Here is a 23,989-nt window from a genome sequence, read left to right as displayed (position 1 = left end):
CTTCCAGGCAAGACACATCAAAACATGTTTGTTTGCATAATATGCTGCATCAGGGTAGCGATTTTTCCTACATCACCCCTAAAGCCTGCTTCGAGCTCCCCTACCACTACCACATCAGAGCTGCCACTTCCGTCCTTGAATTCAGCAAGAAACTGAAATCCTGGCTCTTCCACTACCTCAAACAGTCCAGATTTTTTTGTTGTTGCAGTTTTATATAGCGGAAACCCGACCGGAAGGTATTGGAGTGCTTTACATGAGCAAAAGTTACCTTACACAAGGATACATTCATTTTTTTGTAGGCAAGTGGAGATTAAGGGATTTGCCCGGAATCACAGGATGTGGAGCCAATGCCGAGGCTCCAACCTGGTTCCCCAGCTCAAAGTCGGCAGCTCTGCCCGTTACGTCACATCCTCTCTCCTCCTCATGCAGCAGGTTACCCTCCCGGAGATATGGGCATCCTTCAAAGCTATGTAAAATAACTTAACACAGTACGTTTTATTCCTTGCCCCTAATTGGCACTCCGTAGTCATATAATTCCAGTGTCCATAACCATAATTCACAGTTTGTACTCAGATCGACGCTGAGCTGCACTGCAGACGACAAATGCCAGAGGCTTGAGACACTACGAGCAAGGGCTGTTTCTTTAGACAGGTCTTCTCCGTGAGTGGTCCGGTTTCCTGGCTTTAACCCACTACCGTAACTGCACCATTACTTCAGAGAGCATGTGTTGGATAAAATACCCTAGACCAGGTACCCACGACTTCATACATGCAGACACTGGCACCAGACCGGGCGCCTTAGCATTTCAAACTAAACCGATTATTTCACTCCCAAGCCCGAGGCATCATGGAAAGGCATCTTGTCTGTGAAAAACCCTGTGCAGGCCCCCTTACACTACTTCGTGCTCTTAGCCCAGGCTAACCTATGCTCAGCAACAAAACACTTCCCACACACACCATGCTGCAATTTACAACTCTTTCAAAAGGGCAATCAATCATGCACCATGCTATGTGACAGCTAGATACGAGTTATGAATTTTTAAATAATAAACTATAAAATAGTGCGTAGAAACAGAATGCGCCAACCCCTGCTATTTGGTCGCTCTGTAGCACGCCAGAGTCAAATGTTTAGGCTAACCGTAATGGAGCACGAGTCAGATACAGTCCCAAAATTATTCCTGCTGAAGTTTTACCTTCTCAATTTTTGTACCGAGTCCCTTTCGCATTATAGAGGATCATGAGGAGCAAAGGGAGCATCATAAGCGGCAGTCGGTGTGATGCGAAGAGCAGGCCTGGTGGTGCATTATCGTTGCTGCTGAGTAAAGAGACAGGCTGGTGGCGGCTCCTGCTGATTTTTGGAGCGAGCAGCGTAGTTCAGGTATGAATGGGCCTGTTTGGAGTCAAAAATAGCCCAAAAGCTTGATTTCAAGAGCTCGAGAGCCACACCAATGGTCCAGGACCTGAGAGGCACCACTTGGGGGGTCAAAAACGTACTGAAGACTGTTCCAAGAGCTGCTAGGGAGACTTTTATGTCCCTGAGGCCCAGATCAGGAGGACAGCAGATTAGCCTTTTGATTCACTCTGGCATCCTGGCAAATGGGGTGGCTGAGTGGGCTAAAGAATGGTGATGGATTAAACCCAGATCATTTGACTGGGGGTGAGTGTTTGATTTGCTCAAACGCTCCGTCCATCATCCCCTTTTGTATCGCTTTGTTCGCCCTAAGTGTGGCAGGGTATGCTCAGACGTGAGTCCCTTGCTCACTTGGCCACTGGATTCAAGATAGCCTGGCTGATGAGGATTATGAATCCGAAACCGGTCCCAGGATGCTTGTTTCCGGTCCATGGAAGACATGGCTTGGCAGTTCGGGCTGGACTTTTCCCATGAGGCAAAGGGTCAGACTGATTTGCATATAGCCATGTCTGAAATGGGGTGGCTGAGTGGGCTAAAGAATGGTGATGGATTAAACCCAGATCATTTGACTGGGGGTGAGTGTTTGATTTGCTCAAACGCTCCGTCCATCATCCCCTTTTGTATCGATTTTTGGAGCGAGCAGCGTAGTTCAGGTATGAATGGGCCTGTTTGGAGTCAAAAATAGCCCAAAAGCTTGATTTCAAGAGCTCGAGAGCCACACCAATGGTCCAGGACCTGAGAGGCACCACTTGGGGGGTCAAAAACGTACTGAAGACTGTTCCAAGAGCTGCTAGGCAGACTTTTATGTCCCTGAGGCCCAGATCAGGAGGACAGCAGATTAGCCTTTTGAGTCACTCTGGCATCCTGGGTTCAAGATGAAGTTGCAGGTCTAGTTCAAGTTCAAGAGGGCAGCAGGTAATAGATCAGCACAGCAGGGCAGCAGTTCCTTTACAACAGCAGTCCTACAAAGTAGCAGTCCTTGTAGCAGCACAGCAGTCCTTGTAGCAGCACAGCAGTCCATCTTCCTGGCAGAGTATCCACAGGTCCAGAAGTGCCCTGAAGTGATGGTGTCTGAGGTCCTTATTTTAAAAACAATTGTGCCTTTGAAGTGGAGAGAAACTTCTAGAGACATGCCTTTTTGAAGTGCACAGATGCCCTGCCTTCCTGGCTCTGGCTCCAGACTAACTACAAGGGCTATGCAGCCCTTTTTGTGGAGACTGAACAAAGCCTGTTCAAGTGTAAGTGAGGCTGGCCCAGCCCCTCCCTTCCATCATGCCAGTGATGGCCAATCCAGTCACATCTAAGCTCCCATTGTGTGTGGCTGTCTAGGAGGAATACACAAAGCTCAACTGCCAACTACACCCAGTCATGTGACCAGAGACTGGCTGCAGGCACGAAATGACTAAAGCAAGGAAATGCCAACTTTCTAAAAGTAGCATTTTCAGAATTGGAATTTAAAATTGGACTTCACCCAAATTTTGTATTTTAAATTAGGAATCCAGAAACATCAATCATGAACCAGTTATCTCTTCCCATTTTGAAATTACACTTATAAAACACAATAAGGCAACTCCAAAGTTATCTTATGGGAGAAATGGGCCTAGCAGTAGTAAAAAACTAATTTAAGAGTGTTTCCTTACCAGGACATGTAAAACTTAACAGTACATGTTCAACTTTTTAATTACACTACATCCTGCCCTTGGGGTTGTCCAGGGCCTACATTAGTGGTGATATATGTATTACAAAGAAAGGTTTGGGCCTGGCCAAATGTTTATTTTGCGAGGTTGACATTGCCGGTTAAAACTGCACATACAGGCACCGCAGTGGCATGTTTAACGTGATACTTTTTTTTTTTTTTGTGATTTTCAAAAACCTTTATTGGTCATAACAACATACAACACAGCTTCGTGCCTACATCCGTGGAGCGGCCGGCAGCGCGTAGAACAATGATTAAATGAAGAATTGATGCAAGCAATATTAAAAGTACACAGCAAGCCGCCTACAACCACTTCGGGCCGGCCGCGTTCAGCAATCAATATAACGATGGAGATTCAGGCATTTAACAAGGAAAAAAGAAAATCTTTTCACAGGTACATTACGTGGCGGTGCAGTCAGATTCCCACTACCTACAACAGCATGTGGTGACCAGTGCAGCATGAAACACACTACTTGCGACATCAATAATACTTGCGGAATAGGAGGGAGCGGCCAAGAGCACACGCATATTCCGTCAGTCCTTGCTCACCCCAGCGTCCATATCCAATAACAGTCAGCTGACTCCATCTGTTACACACATCCGCGCATGTGTCCGTGGGTATGAGCAACACTTAACATGCACCTTAAAGCACTCATGAATAATTAGCTACCTCAGGCCTCGTCGTCAAATAGGACGTCAGTGGCGACCAGATGCCTCTAGGCCTGGACGCACAGGGCAGTAATTCAGCATATACAGCAGCCTGTTCCTGACAGTAGACCATATCATTTAGCCAATCCTTGAATTTGGGCGCTCTTCCCCTGCCCCAGCGACAAGCTATGCGTCTCTTGGCCATCAAGAGAGCCATGGCTACGTATCTACGATGGATCAAGGGTACATTTTTAACATAGCTCAGTAACGCTAAAAGCGGTGTGACCTGTAATTGCACACCGGTCATCTGGTGCAAATCTTCAAAAACCTGTCCCCAATATTCATGTACTCCCGGACAATTCCAGGCCTATGCAGTCTAGCTGGTGTATGATATAGTCTATTTAAATATTTGTAGTGGATGATGCGCAACCTGCTGCTTGCCGAAATCCGTTCAGTCTGTGAGCAACAATATTCCCATTGCTCTTCTGTTATGGGAGATACCAGATCTTCCCCCCAGTGTGAGCGGGATGCCGGAGCTTCAACCTCTCGCTGCGCTTGGACCACACGGTATATTAGGAATACTAAGCGTTTAGGCGCTGTCTGTTGGAGGAGCAAATGTAATGGTGAGAGTGTCGGAGGTTCGCATGGAAAATCTGAATGAAGTGATCTGATCCCTTGTTTAAGCCGTATGTACAGGAATGTATCTTAGGGAGTGCACTGTACATCCGTAAAAACATCGTCGGAGTCCCGGAATTGACCATTCGCATACAGTTCCCCCCAGGTTTTGAGTGACGTGCGTTCTTGAAGTCTGTGAAAGAGTGTTTCCTGCAAGAGGGGCATGTTGGGGTGGTATGTGAGGGGCAAGAGTGGGGAGTAGATCATGGGAGCACCAAGGAGCTGCACAATACGCGTCCACGCCGAGATAGTGGCATAAAATGTAGTCTCTGTACGCTCATAAATTCTCGGAGAGCATTCAAATTAGCCTGAGGATCTCTCACATATAGAGTGATGTAATCAACGTACATCGATACCAGTATTTGTCTCGGGTTACATCGCAAGGCCATGTCATTGTGGCGTTGTCTCAAGCGCGCCGCCAGAGGTTCCGTCGCCAGCGCAAATAGCAATGGCGACAGCGGGCAATCCTGATGAGTGCCTCTAGTAATCATGAAGCTATGCGACACATGCCCGTTGATAAGTATCCTGGTCCCTGGCCGATAATACAATAACCGGATCCATGATAAAAACAGCGGTGGGAACCCCATCCGGAGCATACCCCAAAGATATAATTCCATTCAACGGAATCAAAGGCTTTTGTGGCGTCTAGGAATATCGCCGCTAATGGCAGCTCTGGCGAGACATTATGCAAAATAGTGAAGAGGGTCCTCAGGTTATGGGAAGTAGCCCTGCCCGGGACAAATCCTGATTGATCCGGGAGGATCAGGTGCTCTAACAGCAGGCTCAAGCGATTAGCAACAAGTTTGGCCAAGATCTTGGCATCACAATTGAGAAGTGAGAGAGGCTGATATGACCCACACAGATGAGCGGGCTTGTCAGGTTTCAACAGAGATATGATAAGAGCTTCTCTCATAGAAGGGGGAAGGGAGCCAACCTCCCAACGATTCCTCATAAACTTCTCACAGTATTGGAGCCATCAAATCTATATATGTCTTATAGAATTCCATAGGAATACCGTCCAGTCCAGTGGCCTTGCCAGACTGCATACCCATGATTGCCTCCTGAACTTCATCCAGTTCAAACGGAGTGCTGAGGAACGTCCGATGAACATCACTCAGCCAGCCCAGCGTAACGTCTCCAAGGTAATCATCTAGATGTTAATGTTAATGTTATATGTGCTTGTATCGAAGTCCCACTCTCCAGAGGTAGTATAGAGAGTGGTGTAGTGTTCGGTAAAAGTCTCAAGGATGTTGGCAGTGTCCCAGCAGCGCGTACCGTCGGCCTTCTCTAGTTCTATCACATAGTTAGCTTATCGCGGCTTTCTGATCATATCAGCTAACGTTTTACCCGGTCGCTCCCCCTCCCCAAATCTGCGAGCCTTCCAGTGTTTGCCCCGAAATTTTGCCTCCCTGTCCGCCTCCTCAGTGTATTCAGTAAGCTTGGTTCTAAATTCACGTTGTATGTCGCGGTCTGGAGCGGTCAATAATCTAGCTTCAAGTGCCTTGAGTTTGCGCTCTAACATGCAGAGCGTATTTACAATATCTTTGAGCACACTCATTCCCTTGGAAATGCAAAACCCCGCAATGTTACTTTAAACGCTTCCCATATAGTTTCTATCCTTTGCACTGTCCCTTTATTCCTTAAACAAAAATCTTGAATTTCCTCGCGCAGTTCCTCTTGGAAAACCGTGTATAGTAGCATGCGTGGATAGAGGCGCCAAGCGCTGCGCGGGGGATTGAAATCTGCTGACGAAAGTGTAAGCTTAACTGGTGCGTGGTCTGAGTACGTCCTTGCCAGATGTTGCACAGCACAGATCGCAGGTGCTAGTCCCCGGGAAAGCAGCCAATAGTCTAAGCATGCCCAGAACGCGGCGTGTGCTGTGAAATGTGTCCCTTCGCGGGCTTGGGGGTGGGTGTGCCTCCATGCCTCTAACAGGTGGTTATCCTGCAAGATATCAGTCAGTGCCTGCTGGCTCTAGTGTGGTGATGCGGGGCAGGATGTGACCTGTCCATATGCGGAGCATAGGTAACGTTAAAATCCCCGCCCTATATAATATGATTTGAGTCTATGTCCCCTACCGCTCTCCACAGGGAAACAAAAAAATCCGGGTCATCCACATTCGGTCCATAACAACACACGAGTGACCGACTGCTGCCCAAGGCGTCCCCACGCCAGACAATACCTCCCGTGATCATCAGCCAATGTCCCGGCTAAATGAAAGGGCACCTGTTTCTTGACCAATATAGCTGTACCCCTAGCATAGGTGGAATAGGACGAAAAACTCCTATGTGCGGCCCATCTAGATGCAAACGTAGCTGCTTTTTGGGGTGTGAAGTGGGTTTCCAGCAGCATTGCTATATGCTCCTGGTGTCTGTCCAGGTACCTGTGAGAAACAGAGGGAGAAGGAGGATTGAAGAGACTAGGTCTTCCTCCTAAAAGGTTCAGTACATAAGTGGGGATCCCACGTGTAGGATCCTTGGACCTAGCTCAAGTGTAGGTGTCTGACTCACTAAATGCTGTTGCTCGGCCCGACGAGCCCTCATATTAAAACCATTTCTCAGTGTGAGAATCTCTGCCATGCCCGCACCTTGCATGTTCTTGGCGCCTATTGTAATCGCCAATCTGTGCATTTTAAAGAGCCAGAAAACAATCCCATCTCCTCGGCTACCCCCTCCCTTCCCTCCCACTGAAGCACCCCAATCATGCCAGCATCATACACCCACCCTCAACAATCACTCAACCAAAAACATAACACAACCCCAATCAACCAGTGGCGCCAATGCACCGTGGGGGAATTCCCGGTAGGGGTCATTCATAGGTGGCTACACAACAACCCCCTGCCACCCAGCCAGATTCCAACTAGCTCCGGAGCCCTAACAGGCAGCAAGGGGTGCCCGGCGAGCCATCATTAGTGTCCTCGTGGTACATTTGCCTTACATCATACATCATCTTTATCAGAGCAGCCACCCCTCAATCTAATACAAAGCACAATTAAACCAGTTCGTTACCAGTGTCCATGTGTTTTACGTTTACGTCGCTTTCAGGGGATCTCCGTGGGTCACCCGCAGCCGCAGCAGCCTCATTAGTTTTCTTGAGTTGCTTAAGGAACTCATCTACCTGTTGCGGCTTCGTGAAGAACCGTTGTTTGCCCTGGTGTGTTACCCGCAAATGCGCCGGGTAAAGAAGGGCATAATCGATTTGGGCCTTTCGAAGCTTAGCCTTGACTTCAATAAATTTACGACGTTCATCTTGCACCATGGGCGAGAAGTCGGGATAGACAGAAAAGGTATTGCCTTCGTACGCCAATATTTGTTTACTGTGAGCAGCTCTCAATGCTACATCCCGGTCCCTGTAGTTTAGGAGCCTAGCGATTATGGGTCTCAGAGTGTCCCCAGGTTTGGGTCTGGGCCCCAAAGACCGGTGTGCGCTTTCCACAATAAATTGAGTTGAAAAAGCATCCGACCCAATCGCTGCCAGCAGAAGTTTTTCCACATAGTCCTCCATCCGGCCAGTGTTGGTGGACTCCGCAATGCCTAAAATACGAATGTTATTGCGCCTACTGCGTGCCTCCAAGTCCTCATTCTTCGCCGCGATGACCCTTAGCAAATTGTCCATACGAGAAAGTTGTGAAGTGTGCTGGGCAGTTGTGTCCTCCGAGTCTGAAATGCGTAGTTCCGCTTCCTTTATCCTCTCCTCATGACCTTCCAGTTTGTGAGCGATCACGTCCATTCTCGAGGACATCCGGTCCACTTTATCCACTATAGTGGCGAAGCCCTGGCGAACTTCGCAAAGAATATCTTGTACTTCGCTGGATTGGCCGTAGCGCCGTCCTGTGACCCACCACTCATAGCCTTGTCCTGGATTTGTTGTCCCGCCCGAGTGGGTCTCTTGATAGTATCAAACGTGAGTTTGGGTTGCCGGGCATCAGTTTTTCCCATGGTCTCTCTAGATGCTGTGGGCTTCGCGCCTCCAAGGGTGTCCGAATCAGGTCCAGGTCCCAGGGGAGCAGGTGATTCAGCAGTGGGGCAGTCGCCGGAGAGCGCGCCCACGTCTCGAAACTATACGTTCGGTGGTCCGTGTAGGAAGGTGGATATCTGACTATGGTTACCCCCAACTTTTTGCCTAGTGTTTTGCTGGTTTCTGACTTAGTTGGCCTGGGATCCTGCTATTCAGGACCCCAGGCTTCCTGCTCTCTCTGTTAAAATGGATTCCATGTACCTTAGGTGCATTTACCAATTGGTACTGGGCCACCTTATCAGTCCCTGTACAGTGTACCTTAGGTATCCAGGGCATAGGTGTACCCAGGGCCTACCAGGGGCTGAAGCATGTATTATGCCACCCCTGGCTGCCCATCAAAAACTAACACAACTGGCTGCATGACAGCTGGGGCAAGGTGGTGTAATCACCCTTTCCTATAGATATAGTTACCTATATCTAACCCTAAAATGGACACATATCCTCCTATCAGTCACTCCTATGGCAGGCCTTATCAATCCTGAAGGCACACTGCTTGGAATTATGTGAGATGGTGCTCTGGCATGAGCTGAGCCCGTTTGCAGCTTGCGGAACCAAGTCCTAATAGCTGTTCCATGATAACGCTATACCATATATTCTTAAGTGCATTATCAACCTCGCGGTTAAATGCTAACTCTGGTATAACATTATCAAAACATGTCGAGTAAGGTGTCATACGATTTGGAATACTACCCCCGCGCCAATTCTGGCGACGGGGGTAGCATTCCACCCTTCTAGAGGGACACGACATGTATGTAACTGTGAACCCCGGTTAAAGTTAACTCGAGCCTCAGCATCACAAAATGGATGCTGCCATCACAGACACAAGTCTGACCTCCTGCTGCTGGGAGTCCTTCCAGCGAGGGAGGCTTGGACAAAGGGTTTCCTGCCTTGGAAGGTGCTAGCACCACCCCAGACAGGATATTGTGTATTGGGTAGGATAGGCCTGAAAGGAATGAGACATGCCTGGGGCACACAAGGTGCCCTGTGCATACACCGGTTCAAACCAGTTGCTGGGGCACTCCAGCCCCAGCTCTGGCGGGAAACCGGACAAAGGATAGGGGGTGTAACCACCCCCCTTTCTGGTCCCACCCAGGGGAGGGACCTAGTCAGTAGTGCAGCCCCCTTTAGCAGGATAAAGGTAGGAGCTGGTCCCATTCCAAATTAGATTAATCCTGAACTACTCTACAAGAAGAAACTCTGGACTTCGACGTTCTGCTCCACAGAAGACTGAATAAATCTCCCTCGTGGGCAAGGAGTGTCCACCCTGCAACTGCAGGCACCATCAAGCGTCCAGCGGCTTCCCTTTGTCGTCTTTCCTTCCAGGATCCAGACTTCAGAGCCCGACGAGACCCGGATTCCCAGACCTCTCTGACCTCAGCCTACATCTGCAGCACAGCTGAGATCCGTGGGTACGACGAGACACATGGGACCGGCCATCTTGAAAGAAACTGCACTTTGCTTCCAGCACGACTCCCGAGGTAAACTCGACCAAGTGCTTTGGGGACTGAGAAGCCCCAGCCCCGAGCAGCTCCTGCACCGAAGATCAGCCCTCCAGCATCCACGAGATCTGCGTGGGGCCCTTCTGCTTGTGTGCTGCTCGACGCGTTGTCTGGTCACTTGCCGGCTGGCTAGTGGCCTCCTAGACGACGAACCTTTGAATCTTTGCTGCTGGTCTGGTTGCTCCAGACTGGCCCTTGCTCCCTTCCAAGAGAGGGGCACCCCGGACTCTCCTAGTCCGCACCAGACGTCTTTTCGACTCACTGCGTGGGTTGCCTTTGCCAAGGCCTGTTGACTCCGATTCCGGATCCGACACCGCCGACAGCGAGAGCCTACGTGGGACAGCTCGTGCCTCCATCCTGGTCGTCGAAGACACCTCCTGGTCCACGTGGCTGCAGAGTCAAGCGTCCACTCTTCACCTGATCGCGACGACAGCACCTGGTTCCTTCCTGGTTCCACACCGGTCACTGGCTAGTGACTTTGAACACTGTCCCCTCTGCTTTCAGGTCCTCTTCTTCACCGATCCACCCTTGGATCGCACCGGACATCTTCCTCCCGGTCCCCTGCAGCATCTTTTCTTTCAGTGGAGAAGCGTGGCTCAGTGGTTAGAGGCGGCAGACCCGGAAGCTGAGATCGGCCGTGGACCAGGGTTCGATTCCCCGCCTCGGCGGGTCTCGGGCTCAAAAATTCCACGGACTCGACAATTCTCGCTCCGGTGCCTACTCGACTCACGGGGTCACACTCTGCGACTCTGGGCAATAGCTTGCTTAATCTCCACTACGGCCCCTCGCGGCGGGATGCCTGGCTTTCACCTTGTGGATACCCTGCGGGGGTATCTCACAGGGGAATACCTGCTGGGTTCCCTAAGCAAGCGCCTTGATACCTTCGGGTGATACGTGCGCTATATAAGTCGCAATACATACATACAGGCTCCATTGACTTCAACGCGAGAACCCGACACACTTTGGCACCTATGCACCCGCAGCCCGTGGGTGAGGTAACGAGAGCATTTCGGTGCTCAAGGGTAGTCTAACTGTCCTAGTGTCCAGTTCCACAGTCGTTTTAGTCCTACCTAGTCAGGATTGTCCGTACTTACCTTTAACTTGAACTGTACTGTCCATAGACGTTGTTACGCATCTCGCGTGTGAGTTCACACACTGCACACGCGTTCCGTGGGCCTCCTTAGTGTAGCGTGGTCCCATCGATCCTACAGCCTCTGGACAGCTCCATTTCTTCTATCGACTTTCACATTCCACTTACTTAGTATATGATTTGTCGTGCCCCCTAGGGCACCATTGTAATTTCGTGCAACTTAACGTATTTTTCTTAAGAGATTGTCATGTGCTTAGCCCTCTGACCTCATAAAGAGTTCAGAGGTGTTGTTGTTAATAAATATACTGTTTATTTTCATAACAACCTGTGTGGTGTCCTTTCATCTGGTATTCAAGGGGTTATATTGTGGTAACAGCTGGCTTCACATGCCAAAAGAGTTTAGCCTAAGACTGCTTTGTCCATGCTACCATTAGAATAGCTGGTCTATAAGGTTGACTTACAACCAATCACCATAAGGGTTGTTTGGACTGATACAAGGTGATCACTAGAACTAGTGAGCATCATATATCAGGCCAACTTCTCACAGTCCGCAACACAGTGGTACTGTGCTGCCTCGTCCAATATTCTCTGCCTGCGACCCCGCTGCGCCCTGGGTGTCCAAGGGAGTCCCCCCTTCAAGCTGTCGTGGTATCGTGCGTGTTCCAATGGGTAGCAGTTCACGCGCCTCCCGATCTGTGGGTTCCCCCAAGGGGTTATCCGCCGCTCCCCCGCCCGTGCTGATCAGTCAGAGTGCGCCTCCAGTGTGTTCGCCACGGCGGGAAAGAACTATCTTGGCAGTCGTGATTGGAATCCAGCATTCAGGAGTTTCAGGGCCTCCTGCAGTAAAAAGTCAGTAGGGCCCCCCACGCCCGCTTGGCCACAGCGTTCACACAATCCCTATAGGGTCACTCGGCCTCCTCAGCAGGGGCGATCATTCGGTCACAATTGTGGGGGGGGGGGAATGGGGAGAAAATAGGCCGTAGCAAGTCCGGAGGCCACCCGTTGTTCCCCGGGTTCAGATCGCCGTCAGTCAGGTGCCTAGAGTCGGCCGCGCCGGCGATACGTCCCTCAGCTCCGCTCTCACCTCCGCGCTATCCCGGGACCGGGGTAAGCACCTTTGCCACCTTTCTCCGCCGATGCGGTCCGCGCTCCAGGCCCCTTCCGATCCAGATCACTGCAGGCGGCAGCTGCGCACTCAGAGACAGGCCTCTCGCACGGCCTATACTCCACGCGGGCAGCCGCGGTCCGTCGTAGTCTGGCAGCGACCCAGCTGACGGAACTCCACAGGCCCCCTCGGTAATTCTTTGACCTCGGCTCACAGGTAGGAACAGCAGTCAAATCGCCTAGATTTCACCCAGGACGTGTTGGGTGCTCCGCTCTGGCATTCAATCGCCAAGCCACCACCGAGGGTCACTGTTCAGCAGGATAAATGAAGTATAAAGTTCGCCGGGCGGCGGGAGCCTCACTCGCAAGCGGCCATTTGCAAGTGCGCCACCTAGCGCCCCCCGTTTAACAGGATACTTAAGTGGGTGGCACAATTACTGCTGCAGGCCCACTAGTAGCATTTCATTTAAAGGCCCTGGACACATGTAGTGCACTTTACCAGGGACTTATAATTAAATTAAATATGCCAATTGCATAAAAGCTAGTGTTAACATATTTTGAGCAGAGAGCAAAAGCCCTCTAGCACTGGTTAGCACTTGTAAAGTGTGCAGAGTCCTAAGGCAAGCAAAAGCTAAGGGGTAGATTTATCAACATCCTGATTTGCGAATCCCAAATAGCGATTTTTTAGAAATCGCTTTTTGAGATTAGCAAATAGGGATGTATGTAGAAAATCGCATTTTTTTTGCGATTTCTTAAAATTCCTTAATTGCGATTAGCAAATTGCGAATCGCAATTAAGGAATATTTTCCCATTCATTTCTATGGGCCAGGAGGCCCATAGGAAGGAATGGGAAGTTATTCTCAATTTGCTATTCGCAATTTCCTAATCGCAAATTGATAAAAATTTCAAGGGTGCAAGGGTGTCTAAACGACACCCTGCTGCACCCCTGAAATTTACATGTGTGCGCGTATGGCGCACATACATGCCCCAAGGGCATGTATGAGAGCCACATGGCACCTTTACAAATGCCAAAAAGTGCATTTGTAAAAGGAATCGCAAATTACCACCAACTACAAGTTGGTGGTAATTTGCGATTTCTTAATGTGAAATCGCAAAACTTGATTGCTTCTTACATAGCATTTAAGGAATCGCTTTTTGCGATTCCTTAAATGCTTGAGCAAAATTAAGGAATCACAAATTTTGCGATTCCTTAATTTTGCGATGCAATTTTCTTCAAACATCGCATTTGCCGTTTTTTTTTCCGCAAACGCTGCTTTTTTGCAAAGTACAGCGTTTGCGACAAAAAAAACGGATGACACATCTGCCCCTAAGTCATTAAAAACAAGAGATCTGAAGACAAAAAGTGAGGGGGAAACCTCGCCAAGACTGGAAGGTCTAACAAGTGGTCTGTACGTTTTTTAATGCTGAACCCCCAATTTTTAGATATCACCCCAGATCAGAAAACTGTGATTTATTTATAAAAAATTTTTTTACAAGCAAGATGTCAAATTGCAAATATCTACCTTGCCATAGCCTCGGTGTCACCAGTACATCCCTTTGTGCCCTCGACTGGGGGTCAGCCATACACAATATGAAGGCCACCTGCTTGGTTATTTCAACTCTTTCTCTGCTTCCTCTGCAGTCTGTATCCGTTCGTGTCGGAACTGTCACTATGGGCTTCCAAATCTCAGCATACTATGTGTTGGCAAAAACAGCCAGGATTTATGAAAGGTGTCTGGTCTGCCATGGAGTAACTTTGCAGCTACAGTAAAACATTTTAAAAAGCTGATTTTCATTAAGAAAATGTGCCTTCATGTTTTTGGTTCCACACATGTTTCCGCAGATGTTAGCAGTTGAGAAACATACCCTTTTTAGGTTGAGGACTCTGTCGCACTGCTGTAAGGAGTGTGGGCGGAGCCCGAAGATTTAATGTTTCTTAGAGGGGGCTTGGAACCCGCCCCTCTTCTCCATTCGCTGGCCTAGTAAATGCTGGCCAGCCATTGGAGGAAAGGGGTGTCACTCCTTTTAAGCCCCGTCTTTTTCGGATTCGGGGGCGTGTTTTTTGCGTTCTTTCTCACAGTGACGTCACTCAAACCTAAAAACACGCCCCGAATCCCAAGATGACGGTGCCTTTCTCCGAGGCATTTATTCTTGACCTCGGAGAAAGGCGGATGTGCTTTCCCTCACTCTGTGCCCCCCGAACATTCCAGCAGCAAAGCAGTGCTGCAAGGCTCCTCCTGGCATCTTCTTCACGATAGCGGCCACTGATGTAAGAAAGACACCTCTTTAAAATATACGAAGAGGCTGTGCTCGTTCCAGTATTATGAACATGAAGACGCCGACGCGTGAGTGCCCCGAGGTTGGCTGAGCCGTGTCCCGTCAAGCAGCGCTGCTCAATTCTTCACCTGTTCATCCATAACATCTTTGAGGTGGGTTGCTGCTTCAACTCTCCCCACCCTACCCCCACAACACCCCCCACGCGGGCAGTGGCAGAGAAATTCAATCAGAAATTAATTGAAAGACTTCCCATCATTCCGCGCCCCTCAGAACGCCGAGACTGCTCTTCGCGTGACATCTAGAGGGCCTTTCAATTCCCTGCATCGCCATTGGCAGAGCGGCGTCCTGCTATCCATGCCTCCCCTCCGCGGCTCCCCCAGAGAGCGCCGCAGATATTGCTGACACCTCACAGGGGGAGAGAGGGGCACAGATGAAGCAGTTCCGACACTTGAGCGTCGGCCACAAGCGCAGAAACTCAACCCTCCACAGACATGTGCAATTGTGGGAAGACAGCCAGAAATGTAATCACATTTCTCTTCGAGCACAGCCAGGAACTTGGAAAATGCTGTTATTCCAAGAGATGACCCAAACACGCTGCTTAATCAAAGCCATTGCCGGGCCCAAGAGCAACCTGCAGGCTTTAATAAAAACCAATTTCATAAAAGTCAGTGTGTCAGAACCATGCTGAACGTAATTTAACAAACTCCGTGGTAAGGGAGAAGAAAAAAAAAAAAGAAAGGCAGTTTGTATTTTATTTATTTTTGTACCCTGGAAAAAAGCCCTGCCTAAAGTATAAACCAAGATCAGCTTCAGGAGGAAGGTGTTTCTTAGAAATATGCATACTGAACTGAACAGCCTAATTTTGCAGCGGTTCCATTCCAACATACATTTCTTTTGTCTGTACTGGGAAACATTCCACAGTTAGGTGGGAAACACTTTCATCTACAATAAAGAAAGACACACCACTGCGAAGAATCACATCGGGGGAATATGGGTGCATTAAGCCTACTTCTGTATAGTACACAGTAAATGTGGTTGAAAAACCAGTGTTTGAAACAGATGCGGAGAGAGGCAGGTACTCACTGTCCTAGACTATTTACACCTCAGTAAGAAGTGACCTATGAGTGGCTTAGTTTTAATTCATACCTTGAGGTGAAATATGTATACGACTACACCGGGATGACATTTTACCACACATGCAGTGAGTACACAGTAACTGTTTAAAAGTTGTGGTTGACCCACATCTGTGCAAAGAGCTAAATCTTTCACTCAGGGAGGGATTACAACTGCTACTCAAACCGATAAAGGGCAAATGCCACACACCACAAAACTGCCTATGCTCCAGTTGATTACCACAGCAGACCCGATGGTCTAAGACTGTATGCCAATCTGCCAGCAGAACAGCACACCTACTTCAAGCTCTTCATCCTACCAGCTGTTGGGAAAATGGGGGCGGAGGAACCACAACAATTAACCTAAAATTATTCTGAGGGACACCAACCAATACAACCCCTTAAGGAAAGGTTATTCACGAATGACAGTACAATGATATATCTTTTGGGGGTAGGGAAGAGTCACATGTAGCATAACATTAAAGGTAAGGTGCATTAAAGGTAAGGTCGCACTAAGTAAGCAGTGTGTGCGGAGCCCGAAGATTTTATGTTTCTTAGAGGGGGCTTGGAACCCGCCCCTCTTCTCCATTGGCTGGCCTAGTAAATGCTGGCCAGCCATTGGAGGAGAGGGGCGTCACTCCCTTTAAGCCTTGTCTTTTTGCGATTCGGGGGCGGGTTTTTTGCGTTCTTTCTCAACCTTTCCGCAGCTGGTTCCCGCCGACTCCTCCTGACCGCTACTCTGCCGCTGACTGCTCTTCAACGCTGCAAGGCTCCTCCTGGCATCTTCTTCACGATAGCGGCCACAGGTACAACTTCTCCGGGCAGAGGTAGTTGATTAAATGAGGAACTTTCAGGAAGAACATAATTATTTATATTATGTAAACCATAGACTATGGTTGTCTAAATCTCCCTGTCAAGTAGAATGAAACAAGGAGGCCTTTACTCGGCACTGGACCTTCCTTGCACCTGAGGAGGCCAGCTAGTGCCACCATTAGCAGTCTCTGCGGAGAGGCCAGTGGTTGTATGGGAATGAGGTTTTAACTCTCGCTGCACTTTCCTGAATAGTTCGGGTAAGCTGGGGGAGGAGCTGACACATTCGCAGTTTAGAATGTTAGGACCCAGAGCTCTCAGTCCATAATCAGTACCAAAGTGCCTCGAGGCGATTCCCCCCCACCGACACTTGTTATGAAAACCGATAGTCCTTTCCACACATTAAGGCATCTGATTAAACCAACTCCGTGTGTGTAGTTTGGACTGAACCTGGCCCACTCCTGCCACCCATGGCCAGCTTTTCTCCGTTAGATCTGTGTTTACACAGGGCATCAGCAGAGCCAGGACAACGGCGACCGCAGTGGTGTAAACAACATGTCCGCTGTGATATCACAAGTTACGTCAAGAAGCAGAGGATTGGTCTCAGGGGGTCATGCAAATAACCATGGCATTGTGACGTCAGAGAAGTAGGCAAACATTTGGACATTGTCAGGTAAGAGAAGTACATCCCTGTAGCTTATTACGTTGGAGGGTTATGTAACCAACCAGGACATTGTGGCGTCAGAAAAATAAGTAAACCAGCAGGTCATTGGGAAGTCGGGGTTTATGTACACACTTTGGGCACTGTAACCTCAGAAGAGTAAATAAGCCAGCAGGGCCTGTGTGTGCGTGGCTCTGTCTGTGTGTGTGTGCGTGGCTCTGTCTGTGTATGTGTGTGCGTGGCTCTGTCTGTGTGTTTGTGTGCGTGGCTCTGTCTGTGTGTGTGCGTGGCTCTGTCTGTGTGTGTGCGTGGCTCTGTCTGTGTGTGTGCGTGGCTCTGTCTGTGCATGTGCGTGGCTCTGTCTGTGCGTGCTTGGCTCTCTGTGTGTGTGTGTGTGTGTGTGCATGGCTCTGTCTGTGTGTGTGTGCGTGGCTCTCTGTGTGTGTGTGTGCGTGGCTCTCTGGGTGTGTGCGTGGCTCTCTGGGTGTGTGCGTGGCTCTCTCTGCCTGTGTGTGTGCGTGGCTCTGTCTGTGTGTGTGTGCGTGGCTCTGTCTGTGTGTGTGCGTGGCTCTGTCTGTGTGTGCTTGGCTCTCTGTGTGTGTGTGTGTGCATGGCTCTGTCTGTTTGTGTGCGTGGCTCTCTGTGTGTGTGCGTGGCTCTGTGGGTGTGTGTGTGGCTCTCTCTGTGTGTGTGTGTGTGTGCGTGGCTCTCTCTGTGTGTGTGTGTGCGTGGCTCTGTCTGTGTGTGTGTGTGCGTGGCTCTGTCTGTGTGTGTGCATGGCTCTCTACTCTCTAATGCTCACCTATTGCCATTGTAAATGACAATACCATGTATTTATGTTTTTTTTAAAAACAAGTATGAAAAGAAATGTCATGAGCAATGCCAATAGCTCTACCTTTAATAATGCAGAGACCATTGCATTGTAAATGCTTGTTTAAATTAACTTGAGTGCTCTGGTTGTTAAGCTTATACTGCTGAAGTCTGGGCTCCACCTATAAGGAGTACATTACAAAAACGTGATGGGTGGTACACTTGAATTCATCTCAGCCACTGGTAATTACTCGGGTCGCATACCAATCCATAGTGATTCTGGACACCATGCCACCTCAGCTTGTACCCAGACATATGCTAATCAGTCTTGATGCGGCTCCAGTGGGAACAGGCAAGACAGATCTGCCAGGCCAGTTCCTTCCTGACTGGAACACAAGGTGGGGGGAAAACGATGGACTGGAATGGGGCCCGAGTGATTGCCAGTGGCTGAGATTAATTCATGCATTCCATCCATCACCTTATAGTTGCAGTTGCCTCCCTAAATGTGACGTGGATGCCCAGACTGTGGTCCTGAGCTCACTGTGTCACTGGAGCCAAGGTACACCCAACTGAAAACTCCCAATCTGGGACAAACCAGTCTGGGGTTACTTGTCACGGAGGACCTGGCCTGGTAATTCGGGCAGGATTGTTGCTACAAGAGCCGGGTCAAGTCTGATTTGCATATGGCTGGGTCCAAACTGAGGTTGCACTGTGCGAAAAACTATGACTAGCTCTGCCCGAACAATTGACAGTTGCTGAGAAGAATTCAAGCATTCCATCCATCATCTTGTTGTTGCGTGCCTGAAAGGAGAGCATGCATTACTTCAGCTCATGTAATATTTATTTAAAGGAAGCTGATACCATTCTTGCCCGTACCGCAGCTTTGTATAAAGAATGTTGACATGTTGCTGTCTGTACTGCACTCCATTTGTGTGTGTGAGGTAAACTTGGATCACCACTCCCTTATTCTGTACCCACTTTTATGATGAGGAACACCTCTTCACTGTGAAAAAGTCAGACAAATGTCCTTGGCTTGTACTTGAATTACTTTTAATTTTGCCTATTATAGTTCCTATTATGGGGGACCAACTCACTCCGGCTGTCATTAAAAACTGAAAGAATCGGTTAAAGGAGTGTTTGTTTCATGCAAATATACTTATCCTCTCTAGTGCCCTCTCCCCTTACACAGATTTGAGGGCATGGATTGCCCTCCTCTTCCACGCAGTGCCCTCCATCTCTCGGTTGTATTTCAGTTTAGCATCTTAACTACACTATAAACTTGCCTTCCGTATTTTCTCGATTGTGTCTGAGGTTTCAAATGTCTCAGCATTATTCTTACTGCTACACAACTGCAAACAAATGTTAAATCGAAGCAAATGTAACATTCAACGCTACCTGTGAGCTCAGTGGGCTCACCGACGAGGCTCAATAACAAATGTAATGAATTAAAAATATGCATCTACCATTGTCTCCTGTAATGATGTTGGAAAGTCCATGGTGCGAGAGCGGGTTTGGGCAGACCAAGGTGGTTCCAGCCAATGAGTGACCTGTAGAATGCGAACAGCTTAAACTTTTTTAGACAGACATTTTTTGCATCATGTGCCCCATTGCTATGTCATGGCCTCACAGTTCGGCTGCACTGACCGCATTATTAAGTTTTCCTTCACTGGCCTGCCATCTTTTCTTGTGCTCTCTTCGTCCTTGGCCTTCGGTGGCTACGGATTATCTAGTACAAGTGGCACAGTAAAAATGATGAGCCACTAAGCCCCTTTTCATTTTCCTGGTGCTATATTAAACAGAGCGCTCCAGGTATGCTCCAGGTATACTACAGGTGTTTATACTCACGTTTTGCAGCCCTGGGGCATTTTGGTATCGCAAAAGGGACCATAGATGCTTCTGTGGTAAGGATCATGTTAAATGTGTGCTGGAGTGATCTTAATGGGGTGTTAGCTCCTTTTCATTGCAGCGTAACCCATGCAAATGAGGGGATCCTTTGCCATTATACCCATGCCATGTTAGAAGCAGGTGCAAAGGCAAAGAGGCCACCCGGAGCAGAGGGGGCTCATGGTCAATGCCACCCCCATGGCACCGCATGTGGGGTCACAGATGTCCCAGGCACTCCCTTCTGGCTAAGTGCACTCACTCTCCAACCCCCCCTCTAATACTTAGGGAATTCCCCATCACGACTGCCAGGCAGGAATTCAACTCTTACCATTTCCAGGGTGGGGAGGAAGGGGTAGGAGTTGTGGCTGTTTACTAATCTTTCTAGGTAAACCCTGCCTTGGAACACAAGCTAGTCATCGCTCTAGTGGGATTTACTCAGACATATTATCACTTCATCATGGGTAATATATCGCATGATATGAGTGTAGCACATTCTCCTTTTATGAATACCTTGCAGTTGTAAATCAGTCTTTTGTGTAGGTTAGTCAAATCCACATGCACAAATGGCTCTGCAAATTGGACCCTATATATTTAAATTAACGTGTGGCACAAGATTACAGTAAACTGGTGCATCGTTCCTATCTGCACTGATCACACTTTGATTAGGAGTATCCATTGCAGACAGATCCAACGTTGCTCTCCCCTGATTGGGAACCTTTGCCAGATTACAAAACAAAATTGCCCTCCACAGTTGCGAACTCCAAAAGTCAGTTCTTGGAAGAATACATTAGTGAAATACTGAGCAGCTGGTTCAAAGCATCTCTGGTTCTTCACTTCCAGCAGACTGGCCTTTGCTCTGAAATTGGGTTGCCTTCCCGTCCAATCACATGGTTGGTGGGTATACTATGTGAAGGTGGATAGGATTAGGATCATGGCAATATATGTTCAAACACCGTCTACACCATCTTTGGCTGTAGGTATATGCCAGACAAACAGATCCAGTTGGCAAACAGATGGTCCATTTTGCCAGAATGGCACTTACGTTTTCCCATATGTGCTTTCAGAAGTGGGATGCAATAATGATGTGCCAACACAGTTGACGTGCCTTGTATATTCCATAATATGGCTCCTGGAGTCATATTGCCGCATTCTGAAAAATTACATCAGTTACACTTGTGCCTGATTAATATTTAAATGATCATGGAGAATGACAACAATAGCTCGTGAAAGTAATTTCCTTACAGACATACCATCACATGTATTCCCCGCTCTCATTCAATATCTGGCTTTAAAGAAGAGAGGTTTTTGCCGGATGAATACACCTCTTTGATGAACTGGCAACTGAATATTGGGAGTGAGCTCTTGAGTGCACTGGGAGGGTGGAGTGGGTAGAGATTAACCTTTGTTTATGGCAAATTCAGTTGAAAATGGCACTCAGTTGCTGTATTGTAGTTTGTGTGCCAGTGCATGGGTCTAAAAATAGGTGGATGGGATTTACTGAAGGATTAGCGAGCTCCTGGTGTGTCTTCTGTGCTTCAATGTGAGGAAAAGTCTTTTCTTTTATTCGTACCAGTTTGTGCCAGTGTTTAGGCCCCCCTACCAGTTGACTACAGCTTTGTTGTTGCACAGTGGCGTCTTTCAAAGAGGACTAACCTTGTTGACAATTGTTAAGAATTTTATGGAAGCAAATGAACGCAATACCACTCCTGCAGAGAAGGAAATAGTGAAAAAAAATTGAAACCACCAAGACGGTAACTATGTACCAAGAACGTAAACTTGCTCTTTACTCGCACATGAATTAATAATTTATCATTTTCTCTGCAGCACTTCCCTTAGGAAGGCATCAGCAGGTGCGGGTTGTGTTTATACTGTATTTCTTCTAACAGGAAACGTTGCTTTGATTTTTCAGGGGCATAGTTTGGGGAGAAAGGGGTGTGTGGGATGTTACCCCCTAAAAAATGTGCTTTCAGTCAGGTATGGTGAGGTGTCTGTCGGCTGTGGGCTATATCAAATACATTCTCAAATGATAAGCTTGAAAAATCTAACCTGTTTAACATCTACTTTTTCTCAGCAAACATTATCAAAACAAACCTTCTGATGAAATTGCCATAGAGTGTTTTTAAACTTCATTTATGTGAGACAATCTAAGAGCAGTTGGAGGAGCTCGGACAGTGACAGTCGCTCCACCCGCCGCGTGGCTCACCCCTGAGTGCGCCCGGTGCCCCCTGCAACATCCGCGTGCTCGCCACTGCCCTTGAGGCTGAGGCTCCTCTCTCTGTTGCCCCGCTCTCCCCTTGTGCCGTTCTCTGCCTGTTTCTTCTTCTGTACTGTGCCCATGCTGTCTGATTCTGCTTCTGTATCATGCCCCTGCTGTCTGATTCTGCCCGCTCTGCCGCCTTTTTCCCCCGCTGTCCTAACCCCGCTCCCTGCCCCTCTGCGGCCCCCCCTTTTGCTCGGTTCCCTCTCCCCTTCCCATTCGCCACCCCGCTCCCAGCTGCTCCTCCCTCCCACTGGCTATTTAGGTGTCTGTCCGCGCGACGGTGAGCGGTGACCTGACCTGACCTGACCTGACCTGACCTGACCTGACCTGACCTGACCTGACCTGACCTGACCTGACCTGACCTGACCTGACCTGACCTGGTCGCTCCACCCGCCGCGCGGCTCACCCCTGAGTGCGCCCGGTGCCCCCTGCAATGTCCGCGTGCTCGCCACTGCCCTTGAGGCTGAGGCTCCTCTCTGTTGCCCCACTCTCCCATTGTGCCGTTCTCTGCCTGTTTCTTCTTCTGTACTGTGCCCCTGCTGTCCGATTCTGTATCGTGCCCCTACTGTCTGATTCTGCCCACTCTGCCGCCTTTTTTCCCCGCTGTCCTAACCCCGCTGCCTGCCGCTGCCCCCCTGCGACCCCCTTTTTGCTCGGTTCCCTCTCCCCTTCGCCACCCCGCTCCCGCCTCCTCCTCCCTCCCACTTCGCCACTTATGGCGGAGCCCGCGTGTACGTGCAGCGGCCACGCGCAGCGGGCGCGCCGATTGTGCCGCGAAGGCGCGCCAAAGGCAAGCCAGTCTACGCCCGTCCGCCCCTGGACCGCGCCCAGCGCCAGGACCCCTGGCCCCCGTCGATGCCAGCCCACACAACGGACCTACGACGCCGTCACCCTCAACGCACTCAAACCTGACCAGAATCCCGCCTGCTACCGAGCCACCCCGAAACGCTCCCACGGACCCTTCACCTGCCAAGCCTGCAAGTTCACCTGCATCCGGACCTGCACCGCACTCGAAAGGCCAGGCACCACCAACAACCACCTCAAGTGCATCCTGCTCAACACCCGCTCGGTCCACAGACACGCAGTCGAACTCTGGAACCTCCTCGACACAACATCACCGGACGTCGCCTTCCTCACGGAAACCTGGATGAACGCCTCCTCAGCACCCGACATCTCCATAGCTATCCCGGACGGATACAAGATCACCCGGAGGGATCGCGGCAACCAGACCGGAGGAGGCATCGCCATCGTCCACAAGAACACCATCCGCATCACGACCAACTCTGATGACACCTTCACCGCCGCCGAGCATCTTCACTTCCAGATACACACCGACCCCAAGACCACCCTCAGAGGCACCCTCATCTAGAGACCCCCGGGACCACGCACATAATTCAGCGAAGCCATCACAGACTTCATCACCCCTCACGCCCTCACCTCCTCCGACTACTTCCTCCTAGGGGACCTCAACTTCCACCTGGAGAACAACAAGGACAGCAACACCACCACCCTGCTGGACAACCTCACCAACCTCGGAATCAAGCAACTGGTGAACACCCCAACCCACTACGCCGGCCACACGCTCGATCCCATCTTCTCCTCCAGCAAGCACATCTCCTTCAGCCACTCCACCGGACTTCATTGGACTGATCACAGCTGCGCCCACTTCAGCTTCAGGAGAACAACGACCCACCACCACCCGCAACAAGTTCCCCGCAGGAGCTGGAGCAAGATCACCGCCGACCAGCGCACCACCTCCCCCAGCCAGAACCCTCCAGCCAGCACAACGGACCCCAACGACGCAACCCGCATCTTCACTCAGTGTCTCACCAACTGCGCCGACGACCTCGCACCACTGAAGAACCCTCCCAGCAGACCAAGCAGCAAGAAAGCCTCGTGCTTCACCGACGAACTCAAAACATCCAAGAAAAACTGCCGCACCCTGGAAAAAGCCTGGCGCCACGACCAGACTACAGAAAACATGACTGCCCTCAAGAACGCAACCCGCACACACCACCAGCTGATCCGCACCACCA

At 49.6% G+C, this 23,989-nt stretch overlaps 1 protein-coding gene across 4 annotated transcripts in view; it reads left to right on the top strand.

Annotated features, from left to right (window-relative positions):
* Positions 1-23,989, top strand: part of SNX14 (sorting nexin 14) — a 647,427-nt gene that overhangs the window by 103,052 nt on the left and 520,386 nt on the right. The gene's annotated exons all lie outside the window — the stretch shown is intronic.

The sequence above is a fragment of the Lissotriton helveticus genome, chromosome 6, assembly GCF_964261635.1.
Source record: "Lissotriton helveticus chromosome 6, aLisHel1.1, whole genome shotgun sequence".
Taxonomy (NCBI): domain Eukaryota; kingdom Metazoa; phylum Chordata; class Amphibia; order Caudata; family Salamandridae; genus Lissotriton; species Lissotriton helveticus.
The sequence above is the reverse complement of the archived record's forward strand: the minus strand, read 5'-3'. Positions and strand labels throughout refer to the sequence as shown.